General features: G+C 38.7%; 1 pseudogene; it reads left to right on the top strand.

Annotated features, from left to right (window-relative positions):
• Positions 1-1,792: 1,792 nt before the first annotated feature.
• Positions 1,793-3,821, top strand: LOC143860533 (CBL-interacting serine/threonine-protein kinase 12 pseudogene; annotated as a pseudogene).
• Positions 3,822-13,295: the final 9,474 nt, after the last annotated feature.

The raw sequence follows: 13,295 nt of genomic DNA, 5'->3' as shown, positions 1-13,295 counted from the left end.
ATGTTCCGGCTAGCTTATAGTTTTGAGAAGCAGATTTAGAAAAGTACAATTTTCGGACACTATTTTTCTAGATTGCGTGGAAATCGATGGGAGGAAAGAAAATCAAGAACAGAAAACATTAGTATTTTGTTGTCGGCAAAAAAACAGAGGCAGAGGAACAATTGGGATAAATGGAAAAAAGGGATAGGGCATGATCGGGGCATTAATTGTATGATTCGACCGATCATGTGACCAACGACTCGACTCATATTGGTATACATTTATAGATTATTCTTGTTGTTTGCATTAATCTGAACACACCTGCACTGTTGGATCTTTCAATTTAGGATGTGTACGCGTACAATTGATCCTTGGATCACATACGGTATGGGTGCTCCATCATTAAATGTTCTGGTGCATCCATCACTTTAGATGTTTAGGTGGACCTCCTTCAGATGGATAATTGGCGGGACTGGGACACTCCTCGAAGCATTGTCAATGCGAAAAACCCATTTGCAAGGTTAAATTGATAGGGAGATGGGATCACTGTGATTTGATGTAATTCCCTACCCTTAGTTCTTCTAAAAACTCTTATGTGGGCCCAAAATGGTTCCAAGCCATCTGATCTGTGTGATCGGATCCTGTGACCAGACTGACAGCCATGAGTCTTGATTTTTGTAATTCTTTAACGTACGATTTGGATGTCCATTTGGCACGTGATCAAGACCATGTTTGTTAACTCTACAAGTTAAATGATATTGCCACCATTGATCCTCACAGTACGGTCTCCCTAATGTTCTCGAGTATGAATTCATTAAGATGGTGGTCGTCCTTTTATCATTTCTATAGTAGAAATTAACCGACCATCCAGCTAAGCTAAATTGCGCCTTTACTTGGGTCAATAAGTTGTATGGGTAGGACCCATCGATTAGTGATTCAATGGCTTGCATGGGCCCATTAGATGAATGGGCTCACTTGGGTTTATCTGCTAAAGGTCGGTAAGAAACAATGGTCAGTATCGACGGAAAAAAGGTTATTAAATTTTTTGATAATTGAACTAAGTCATCCTGTCTTTTATTGTTTAAACAGCCGTCAAAGGTTATTACAGTTTCCAGAGAGCACTGAAACCAATTAAAAAAGAAAAGACAAGCCGAGTTTGTGCAATTATTAAAAATAATACTTCCTGTGCGAGTAACCTGAAAAAATATGTGCAGCCGTGGTATAAGAAACCCCTCGCGTGCAGGGCATTTTCTTCCAACTAAAAAACATACGGAGATGATATTTTCACCCCTGCAGTACGCATTCGCCCCATTATGACGTAAACAGTGGGCAACTTTATCACTTTTTGACGTCAAATCACGTTACAAGTGGGCGAATGCGTACTGCAGAGGGGTGAAAATATCATCTCCCAGAAAATATTGCTTTAAACTGTCGCTCTCACTGGCAAGGGGTTCGTCTAACCACCTGCAAATGGAAAAGCCACTTTTCCGAACAAAAAAACAGAAAAAGTCAAAACTAAAAGAGGGTCAAATATGGAAAACCAGAAAAAGCTAAAATAAGGACAATCTCTGTGACTCTGTCTATAGAATCACACACGTCAGCAACTAAGATCAAGCCACGTATTCAACTTTTTTTTGCGTGGTAGACCGTTTGCTTAAAATCGCTGTCATTTGTAAAGCGCCCTGCCTCTAGATTTCAGCCCTTTATTTCCAAAAACGCTCCGTCACAAGTTTACACGGGCAACCCCCTGTAGAATGATTCGCACCCCTGTAGCGTTTTAACGTGAATTGTAGAGACTTTAACGCGTACAAGTTGTGCGCATCATCCTAGAGTCGGTGCGAATTTATCACAGGCGATGATAACGACACCCCCAAACGCCGAGCTGGCAAACGGCAAATTCTCACCGTTTACTTATTCCGTCACCGTCATTAGCTCTCTGTTAACTGCCAGCCTTTTATAACTCGACTTAAAAGCGGTCGGCAAACAACAAGAACATCAGAAGAAAAAAAAACATCGGAACAAAAAAACGTCCAAAAACATCGGAAAAAAAAAAACGTCGGAAAAAACCCTGAGAAACCCTCAATCGGGCAAGAAGAAGAGGAAATGATATCGTATTTGAAATTTTGAACCAGAGATTATGAATAAGAAGGAGACTCAAGCGCTTCTTCTCGGCCGATACGAGGTCGGAAAGCTACTCGGCCATGGAACCTTCGCGAAGGTCTACCAAGCTCGGAACGTGCAATCCAACGAGAGCGTTGCAATCAAGGTTCTAGACAAGGAAAAAATCCTCAAAGGAGGATTAATAGCTCACATAAAACGTGAGATCTCGATCCTTCGCCGTGTTCGGCACCCGAACATTGTACAACTCTTCGAGGTAATGGCCACAAAGGCGAAGATCTACTTCGTAATGGAGTACGTAAAAGGAGGAGAGCTCTTTAACCGTGTTGCAAAGGGGCGACTAAAGGAAGAAACAGCACGGAAATATTTCCAACAGATGATCTCAGCCGTTGGATTCTGTCACGCTAGAGGCGTCTATCATCGGGATCTCAAGCCGGAGAATCTTTTATTGGACGATAACGGAGATCTAAAAGTTTCAGATTTCGGTCTGAGTGCCGTATCGGATCAGATCAGACAAGACGGGCTTTTCCACACGTTTTGCGGAACTCCGGCGTACGTCGCGCCGGAGGTTCTTGCGAGAAAGGGTTATGCTGCGGCGAAGGTCGATATATGGTCTTGTGGTGTGATTTTGTTTGTTTTAATGGCGGGATACCTTCCTTTTCATGATCAGAATGTTATGGCAATGTATAGGAAGATTTACAAGGGGGAATTTCGGTGTCCGAGATGGTTTTCGCCTGATCTAACTCGTCTGCTTTCTCGTCTTCTTGATACGAATCCAGAAACGCGAATTACAATACCGGAGATTATGGAGAATCGATGGTTTAAGAAAGGATTTAAACTTGTTAGATTTTACATTGAGAATGACCAGTTCTGCAACATTGATGATGTAGATGAGACAGAAAATCCGGAAAGGGGAAAATCGGAGTCTGAGCCGTCTTCCCCTGAGAGAGAGAAACGTCCTCTAGGGTTACCTAGGCCGGCGAGTTTAAATGCTTTTGATATCATTTCGTTTTCGCCCGGTTTTGATCTGTCTGGACTGTTTGAGGAGAAAGGGGAGGAGTCTAGGTTTGTTTCGGGTGCTCCTGTATCGAGAATTATTTCAAAATTAGAAGAGATTGCGAAGGTTGTGAGCTTTACAGTGAGGAAGAAAGATTGTCAGGTGAGTTTGGAAGGGTCTAGAGAAGGGGTGAAGGGGCCTTTGACAATTGGGGCAGAGATATTCGAGCTCACGCCTTCGTTGGTGGTGGTAGAGGTTAGGAAGAAAGGTGGGGATAGAGGAGAGTATGAGGAATTCTGTAATCGAGAGCTTAAGCCGGGATTGCAGAACCTCATGTACGATGAATCTGAGTCCTCTCATCTAGCCTCTGATAGAAGAAAGTATGAGGAATTCTGTAATAGGGATGCGAAGACAGGATCGCAGAACCTTGTGTACGATGAATCTGATTCTGCCCATCTAGTCTCTGATTCCGAATAGGGAGAAAGAAGTATGCTCTTATTCTTTTTCTTCCTATTGTTTCTTGCTTTTCATTGTTTGTTGGAGTTCTGTATCATACATACCTGTCTCATTTTACTTTTTTTTTTCTTTTGGTTTGTTATCTGCTGGCCTACTTCCTGTATTGATAGTTAGAACACACGGTCTATGTATTCTATTTTGCTTGTGAATATCTGTATTTCCAATTATATAATGAGAAAAGAAGAAATAAAGTCTTACACTTTTACTTGCATGGGAGGAAACACTCATCCCTGTTTTCTTATTCCTTAATTAGAAAACAATAAGAATGAGAAAAGTATCCATAAACATTGCGTTCTTCAATAATATCTGTGCAGAAGTGGGCAGAAAGACCCTGGAGTAGTATGCTACAATGCTCTGTCACTATACAAAGTGAAGACAATGAGATGCTCTGTGCATCCAGAGGCCAGGAGAGGAAGTAGGGTAGCCAAACGATGTAATTGGCAGATTTTTGTGAAACCGCCAATGATTAGGAGGTCTGCTTTATGTACAATTGCTCTCATATCCTCCCTTTTGTTTGCCGTGTTTGTGTTCGTGTTCATTGATATCCTACAGGGAAAACAAGTTCATCATTCTGTCCCAGGTCTCTGATTCCAGCCACATTGTATTCTACCTTTTGTTTGCAAGGATGCAACTGATCTTCCATATCCTACAGACAAATGCTGCATACTATTTCGCCTTGGTTATTACATGGGATTGATGGTAAATCCATCAACCTCATCTTTTAGGTTTCTTGACAACACTCAATTGAGATTCAGTAGTTTGTTGCAGAATATAGTGGTTTAAAAATAGGCGGGACTTGGGGATTTGTTTGAGTTTTTACACTAAATAGAGGAAAAGGAAGAGGTTCATGGGTGGTCTTCAAGTTGTTTTCTAACCTTTTAAATTTCAAATGCTCTTGGGATGCAGCTGCCATATCCAATAAATTGGTATCATTCTCTTTTAACGAGAGAGGTTTTGAGTGGCATTTGAAGCCTTGGTCCTTTTTCAGCATTTTGCCTGTACCTGAGAGAAGTCTAATTGAAATTGATTGCGAGGGATCATTTGGGAATACTGCATTTTTGAACCTTGAACTAACATCTATGTCAACAAGCAATCTCTGATTTTTTTTTTCTTTCATAGTAATTTTGAACCTTAAACTAACATCTATGTCAGCAAGCAATCTCTGATTTTTTCTTTGATGTATGCTATCAATCTCTTCTAAAAAGAGCGAATGTAGATCAACCCAAATTAGTAGGCTTTAACCTGTCCAAATTCGAGATTGGAATGAGATCAGATGTATATTCTTGAAATCTCTCTGCTTTGCTATAGGGAAGGTTGGTTGGTTACAGTACCTATCTTCTCTTAAATTGCCAATTTTTTAGTGCATATCACATTGCGCTATATGGGTTTGGATAAACTTGCCAGTTTCTGCTATGCTTCTTCAGACTTTCTTTGCTTGTTATGTTACTCAGCTAGAAGACTTTTGGTTGGAGAAATTTATCTAGATATATTGGAATTCTACTTTACACCGAGGAGCAAGAGAATTTAAGTTATGTTCAGTCAATCACAGTTCTACAAAGAAGATCTTGATTGGAATGGTATATGAATTTGAGGTAAGTTGGAAGCTGATGGGGTGCATCCGAATGCCTTTTTAAAGTTGTAAGAACATAGGTTTTCTCAAATCAATTGTTTGGTGTTACTAGAAATGCTTGCCAAGCCTTGGCATCCTGATTCTTGGACAATTCTTCTTCTCAGAGCATTGCTGTCCAATTCCAACTTGTAATCTTTGGGCCTATTGGGAAATGGTTAAATGCAAAGGGTTTTGCTGGTTGTTGCATTACAGATTTCTGAATTAGAGACATGTGCATTACTTTGATATGTTTCATACTTGCACTTGCACAGATGACAAGAAAATGAAGGTGTGTTCAATCAATCACAGCCGTACAAAGAATATCTTGATAGAAATGGTAGACGAATTTAGGGCGAGTTGGTAGATGATGGGGTACATTCAAATGCCTTTCTAAAGTGGTAATGACATAGGAAGTCCCAACTCCCAAATCAAACCCTTTGGTGTTATTAGATATGCTCCCGAAACCTTGGCATTCTGATTCACGGACATAATCATAATTCTCTTCGCATTGCCATCCAAATCCAATTTGTAATCTTTGGGCCTACTGGGAATTGATATGTTTCATACTTGCACTTGCACAGATGACAAGAAAATGAAGGTGTGTTCAATCAATCATAGCTGTACAAAGAATATCTTGATAGGAATGGTAGATGAATTTAGGGCGAGTTGGTTGATGATGGGGTACATTCAAATGCCTTTCTAAAGTGGTAATGACATAGGAAGTCTCAACTCCCAAATCAATCCCTTTGGTGTTATTAGATATGCTCCCCATCCAAATCCAATTTGTAATCTTTGGGCCTACTGGGAATTGGTTAGATGCAAAGGAAGGTGCTAGTTGTTGCGTTAGAGAGCTCTCAGTTCTCACAAATCAGTCACCTCTCGAACATAGCCTGTTTTAATCCGAAAGGTTTTTTTTTTTTTTTTTTTTTGGGGAAAAGTAACGATTTTATTGATAACTGGAAGCATATTACAAGCAAGGCGACAATGCATCCCACCTATGTAACACTTTTACAGGAAAACACCCAGCCGAAAATATCCCAACCTTTTTCTTGCCCCTCCTGAAGGATATTAAGCCTAGCTAAACACATTATTAAGGAGCAGAAATTGTCGAAAGAAACTAGAAAACAGCAATGAAATATAAACCCCATCCGACCAGACCCTAAGGAGCCGTTTGGATACACGGATTTTAGAATCTTGGATTTTCTCAAAATCGTAGATGGGAGACAAGAGATGAAGGAGACCGACCGTTTCGTCTCTTTAGAATCTTGGATTATAAGTGAGAAATCCAGGTTTTAGAAATCTCCCCCATCCTGAGATTTCTAAAACCTGGGGAGATTTCTAAAACCTGGAAACAATGAAACATGGGATGATCTTCTGTACATAAAAAATTTGTCCGTGCAAAATTACAAATTTGCCTCATTTTCTTAAGTGGGCCCTACACCCTTAAAAAGGGGTCAAAATGTGAATGGTCCTACTTGAGCCCGAATGGGAGGCCCACTAAGTTGCAAGCCCGAGGGTTACCATTTCAAGTACAACCCATCACTACCAAATCTAAAAGAGGTAGTGAGACCCATAACCACTCACACGACTATGCAAAGTGGTTGTGGGTAGTTATCGATTAAGGAAGGAGTATATAAAGGCATTTCTTGTCATTTCTAAGGGGGATAGCAAAAAAAAAAGGCAAGCAAGGAAAGAAAGCAACATAAGGAAAAGCAAAGCAAGAGAACGCAAGAAGCAAAAAAAAAAAAAGAAGATCCAGAGAGGACATAAATCAAGAGAAGAAAAGCTCTCCATCGAACGAAGCAATCAAGTACTTGAAGAATTCTCTCCCACGAAGAACAAGTCACTACAAAAGGCCCTTCACCAAGATCTTCACAACCAATAAAGCACGAAGCCCGGGGTGAAGTTCGCACATCTTCAAACATCGAAGAACGAGAATCACTCCGCAAAAGCTTTCGTATTCAACACCGATCTTTGTTTTCAGCAATTTGATCATTAATCAGAGGATTGTAGAAAGTTGTACCATTTTTCATTTAATTACAAAAGGACAAATTCCTTTGTAATTTGTCCTCAAATTTTGTGTTAGTGAATTTATGCGAAATTTGCTGTCGACAGATCTCCTACTCTCTTGCTGACGGAAAGAAGGGCGAGAAATCAGAAAACAATAGCTGGTCTCCTTCTTCTCGTCTCCCATCTATGGTTGTGAGGAAATCCAAGATTCTAAAATCTGCGTATCCAAACGGCCCCTAAATCTGAAAGGATTTATACTTGCACTTGCACAGATAGTCCAGGTTTCAGGAGATGCAAGAATTTATGAGAAATCACATATGCCTATTCTCATCGACTTAAAGTTAAAAATTCTACTTAAGCTAGAACCATTCAAAAAGGTAATCCTCCAAAGTTGGGCTGCTGTTGAAACCCATTCTGAGACAACATAAACTGCAGCTATGGTAGCATGCTTTGCAAGGATGTGTTTGGATAAGCCCTTTTGATAGTATGATTATAATTCTTGGAGGTAGATTCTCATCTTCCAGGCATCTTCTCGCTCGTCAACTTCATAGCCCCACCAATGGTAAGCCTTGCGTGTTCAATACTAGCTTGTTGATCTGGCTATGCCTAAACTATTGATACCCCTGGTGTTATTCCAGTGGTCCACCCAAGTTGATTGCTTTGGCATGGAGGAAAAAAGATTGAAATCTTAAACAAGTCTGCAAGAAGTCTATCGTAAGAAGCAGTGCAGCCCAATCCTGATGTGTTTTTACAGTTAATCAGTGGCACATCAATATTATAAGAGATGTGCATGTCCTGGTTGCTTTTAATGAGCAACCATGTGAACTGTAACCAGTTGCACCCGAGTTCGTCTGGGGTTGTGTCCAGAACATGTGTCCAGAAAACCTTGGGGCTGGGTCCTCATAGCATTTCTTCTTCTTTACAAACTCGATCCAAGTCCTATTTATCGGCATCACCTCATTTTTGTCTGATTTATGCTCTTTTACCTTTTATTTTATGATGGTTACTGTTTGTGTTTATTTTAGACAACCGAAAGCCCCCTTTTATTTGATTTTATTTGCTATCTGTTCTCCAGACATTGGAGACAAGGAAAAGCTTATTTTTCCAACATTTTCAAACTTGAAGTAAGAAAAATTTATTATTCGCCATCCAAACTTCTAAAACAAATCAGCTGACCAACTGGAAACTTGCAGATAATTACTTTAGTATTGGAGATGAGAAGCTTGAGGAGAGTACATGCCAATGGAATCCCATGCTCATGAGAGAGAAAAGGCATGACCACGATGGTAGCAGTTTTGGAGCTATCTTGCAAACCATGCTCAACTACTAAAACACATGCTTAAGCTATGAAATTCAACAATAATAAAATTTCTTCGAGGAAATTTATGGAGAAAACGCTTGCAACATCGGTAGTCATTTCAATTCACTAATTTGCTGCTCACAGTATTTACTTAGCTGGAACAATTGTTCTGTGAAATGTTTTTGGCCTTACTAGAACATTCTCGAAAAAATGGAAAAAAAAAACATAGGGTTGGATAACTGATGGAGTTAAAAATCTACACTAAATGTCACCAAAAATCTACACGAATGGTTTACTCAAACTCGAACAAACCATAAAACTCTAAACACTGTTGAAATTCAAATAACTGTCAAAATGGAAAGCTTCCGATCTTGAGATTACTCCAATGTTGAGGAATCACGGAGAAAAAAAGCATGTGTGAAAAAATACAAAAACCACTTCCAATTAAGAATAGTAGAAGCAAAGAACAGAAAAACACCAAAAGAACAGAGGAAAAGAAAAGCAACTAGATTTATAGAATGGAAAATCTTGATAAAAGGATGAATGACCATAAACAGCAGTGTTTGCCACTGAGCTTATTACAACGGGAAGAATGGATATGATACATCTTCTCTGGAATGTTACACATTCTCATTATCTTAGAGATAGTCTTATCCCATACTGGAAACTCACTCAAATCTATAACCAATTCTTCTATCCCATTTCTGAACACATGAATAGACTCACAACAGACTGATTTCTGCCGTAATGTACCCTGTTTTGAACATCTGGGTTGCTGTTTTTGGAAGCTTTAAGAAGACGACATAACCAAAATTCTTGTAGTCCAAACTGATTCCTCCAGGAGTTTCAGTCTTGTTAAGCAAAGTTATCCTTAAAAAAAGCTGCAGTTGATTCGAATTATCAAAAGTTGATTGGCTTGCCTCCCTTTTGTTGGTTACTATTTTTTTTTTGCCTGGTAAAATCTATCATAAGGAAATAAGACATGGAGAGCTGCTGATTGAAAGACCAAGCAGCACGAATAAGAGATAGCAGAGAAAGGCTAGCCCAGAAGTACCCTCACATGAAGGTAAAGAAAATCTGAAGAGCACAGATTGACGTTGGTGCCAGTCGGTTAATCTTGAGATCTATAACATTACTCTCACATATGGATTGAACTAGAACCGGATTCCTTCTAGAACTGGTATGTATTTTTTTTTTGGAATGGTTCAGGATATGGAAATTTATGCTTATAGGATGAGAAATCCTTCTTGATTGAAGTGTGTGTTAGAACTGAATTCCTTTTAAGGAGGGGACGAGGCTGACACATCAGCGACCATGCAATGAATTAGGCCCTGTTCGTTTCAGATTGTGACAACTGACGGGGAGGGCCTCCCTATCAGTTGTCACAGTTGTGAAACGAACAGGGCCTAAACTAGGAGACATCCCTGGGAGTCTACAGGGATTTCAATTCTATATTGGCAACCAAACAATCGGTTGTCAAATTTGAATCGAACAGGGCCTTAACTTGGAGACATCGTTGGAGTCTACAGGGATTTCAATTCTATATTGGCAACCGAACAAGGAATTTTGCTGATGTGGCACCTAAATGCCAAGCAAAATCCCTAAGCCGAGGCTTTTGTGCAACCAACCACACCCTTGTGTATTTCAAATGGAAAATATGACAAATGGTTAAAGTGACTAAGGCCCTATTTGTTTTGGGTGTTGAGAACCGATTGTGAGTTCAAAACTGGTTATGCTACTCAAATTAGGCACTGTTTGTTCTGGATTGTGAGAGCCTATTGTGAGTCCAAAACCGATTATTGTAGTCCAATTATCAGTTTTGGACTAATAATCAGTTTCTCAAAATCCAAAACAAGCAAGGCCTAAATGTAATTTTGAGTCCAGCAACCAGTTTTGGTAGTCTTTGTACTTTGTAGGGAATTAGGAGGTGACATGGGGAAGAAAAGAGGGCGAATATATCTTTTCCCTTCCCTTCCTGAAAATAAAGTCTTTTTTAGGAAAGGATAAGCAGAAGGGGTGTAAATGCTGGGAGGGGGATTAACTTTGCACATTCGAAGATACCAAAACCCTCATGAAATTTCTTTAGTCGTGAGATTTTGTCTCGCTGTTTGGGTCCACAAAAGGCATTTTTTTTTTGGGAAAATTCTCAAAAAAATATGATTTTTATCTTAAAATCTCAAAAAAGGGTAAAGTTGGCTAATTTTTGGGGAAACGCATTCCTGGGAGTGTTTTTGGACGAAAATGACCTTTGCGTTGGTTTTTCCTCCAAGAAAGTAAGCAACAGTTCCCAATGCTTAACACCTAACATTTTTAACTTTTTATCTTCTTCTTACCTTCTTCTTCCCCACGCCCAAACAAAACTCCATTGTCTGTTTTAAAATTCCATTGCAGAGAAGTGAAACTCCCCTCTCCTAAAATCTAGCATTGGATCTCTTTATCTTTCTTTGGCTATCAAACCCATAAGCTTTTCTGGTAGGTCCATTGTGATACATTTGCATAGGTTTAACATGTTCCTTACAATGCTATGGTGTATTGTCATCATCTTGTTTATTTGTTAGGGATTTGTTATGGTTTTGTTTGGCATTTGTTATTGTCATCATCCTCTTTACAATGCTAAGATGTATTGTCATAATCACTCTATCTCTCTATTGCCCTCTATATTTCTATGTAGAGTAAACCCTGATGAAACTCATGTCTATACAATTACAACCACTATTTAAATTTGTAGAAGCAATATTTTGTTCTTGGAACCACTGTTGATATTTAGGAACTAATATTTAAACACTCACAAGCAACAATTATACATAGGAACCACTATTTACCATTATGTAGTGGTTCCGATGTATAAATAGTGGTTCCAAGGTATAAATGGTGGTTCCATAGTAGAAATATCGCTTCACACAATCTAATTGGGTGTCAATGTTGCAATAAACTTATGAACAATGAGTTAAATAGTTTTCTAAACACTCAGATGATATGGTGATTCATAGTTTAGATGGCCTAATACTTGTGAGAATGACTGTATTTATAGGGTTTTAGACACTCAGAAGCACTAATTATACCTAGGAACCACTAATTATACCTAGGAAGCACTATTTGCCATTATGTAGTGGTTCTAAGCTATAAATAGAGGTTCCAAGGTATAAATAGTGGTTCCAGAGTAGAAATATTGCTTCACACAATCTAATAATACTTCATTGGGTGTCAATGTTTTAATGAATTTATGAACAATGGGTTAAATAGTTTTCTAAACACTCGGATGTTATGATGGTTCATAGTTTAGATAGCCTAATACTTGTGAGAATGATTGTATTTATAGGGTTTTAAACACTCAGAAGCACTCATTATACCTAGGAACCACTAATTATACCTAGGAACCACTAATTATACTTAGGAACTACTATTTACCACTAGTAAAAGTGCACGTGCGTTACACGTGGGACTAAGGTATTTTACATGACAAACTGCTATTCATCATTTTTCAGAAAACATGCAAACTTCCCCAAATGAAAAGCCACAAAAGATGAATGAGAAGTCATGCTACCATTAAAACATCATCCAAATCAAATTCCAACCAACCAAGATGACGAACTAAAGCCATGTTGAAGAAGGAAAAAAAACCCATCCTATTCAACTTCTGTGTGTCTTAATGAAAAAAATCCTAATAGAACTTGGATCCGCCTAGAATCCAATGCTCTATGTGAGCTTTCTTTCTCAAGCATCAAGCATGTAATGCTTGAGTTACCTCATAGGCTCAGACAATGGCCCATAATAATTAAGAGGGAAGCCAATACAATAAAAGATATTTTGCAGCACATTTGCACTTCATGTCCCTGATTAGTTTGGTCTGGATCATTAGACGAGTGTTATTTATGTGCTATTTCATCTTCGTGGTAGAGCCCACAATTTTAATCGCTCCAATCATGCTGATATAATGCAATTAACCTAAACATGCACAAGTCTCTTAAAAAAGTCTCATCTCATAAAAAGAAAATGATTCTGCAAAACCCTTTATTTGCACACAATCTAGAAGAAGATATCTGAGGAATGCAATTCCATTAAAGTGAAAATATAAAAGATTTATTGGAGGCAGACCAAAAATAGAAGAGCTTTATGTCGTGTAAAACTTTGACAACTCAATATGATGGCCATTCACAAGGATCACTCTTCATAGGACCTGATTATAGGGATGTTACAGCCTTGTTTTAAAACACAATTTTTCTCAAAAAACCTTTGTTGTAGATCCAGGAAGAATCGATTCTAATTTTACAAATACAATGATGGTCATTCACAAAAAATGGCATTTCTTAAACCGGTCCCGATGGAGGAAATGAAACCAATATCCTCTATATAATTGTGTCCCACGACAATAATGTGTTGGTGTGATGTATACCGCCACAAAAATACTTAGCAGTTATGAAAAACATATGGGCAGTAAGGAATTCAATAAGGAAAAGAAACATCAAAAGTAAAACAAAAAGAAAGAAATTTCCAACGTTTACCGGCCATTCATGAGACAAAATGTGTCTTTAAAGAACTTTCCAACGTTTACCGGCCATTCATGAGACAAAATGTGTCTTTACACTAACCCTGCTTAGAGAAGTACAACTTCATTTCTATCACACCATTAGAGTAACCACTGAAATTACTGCCTGAAAAGTGCACAGAAGAATATTACGAATATTATTGTAAGCATGAGAGTTGGGGGTAGATCATTGGTTACACTTAATGAACACTCTCATCAAGTACAAGCAAGTAACATCAAC

This window comes from Tasmannia lanceolata, unplaced genomic scaffold (assembly GCF_043159265.1).
Source record: "Tasmannia lanceolata isolate RefF3 unplaced genomic scaffold, GAP_Taslan_0.1 ptg000037l, whole genome shotgun sequence".
NCBI classification, from domain to species: Eukaryota; Viridiplantae; Streptophyta; class Magnoliopsida; order Canellales; family Winteraceae; genus Tasmannia; species Tasmannia lanceolata.
The sequence above is the reverse complement of the archived record's forward strand: the minus strand, read 5'-3'. Positions and strand labels throughout refer to the sequence as shown.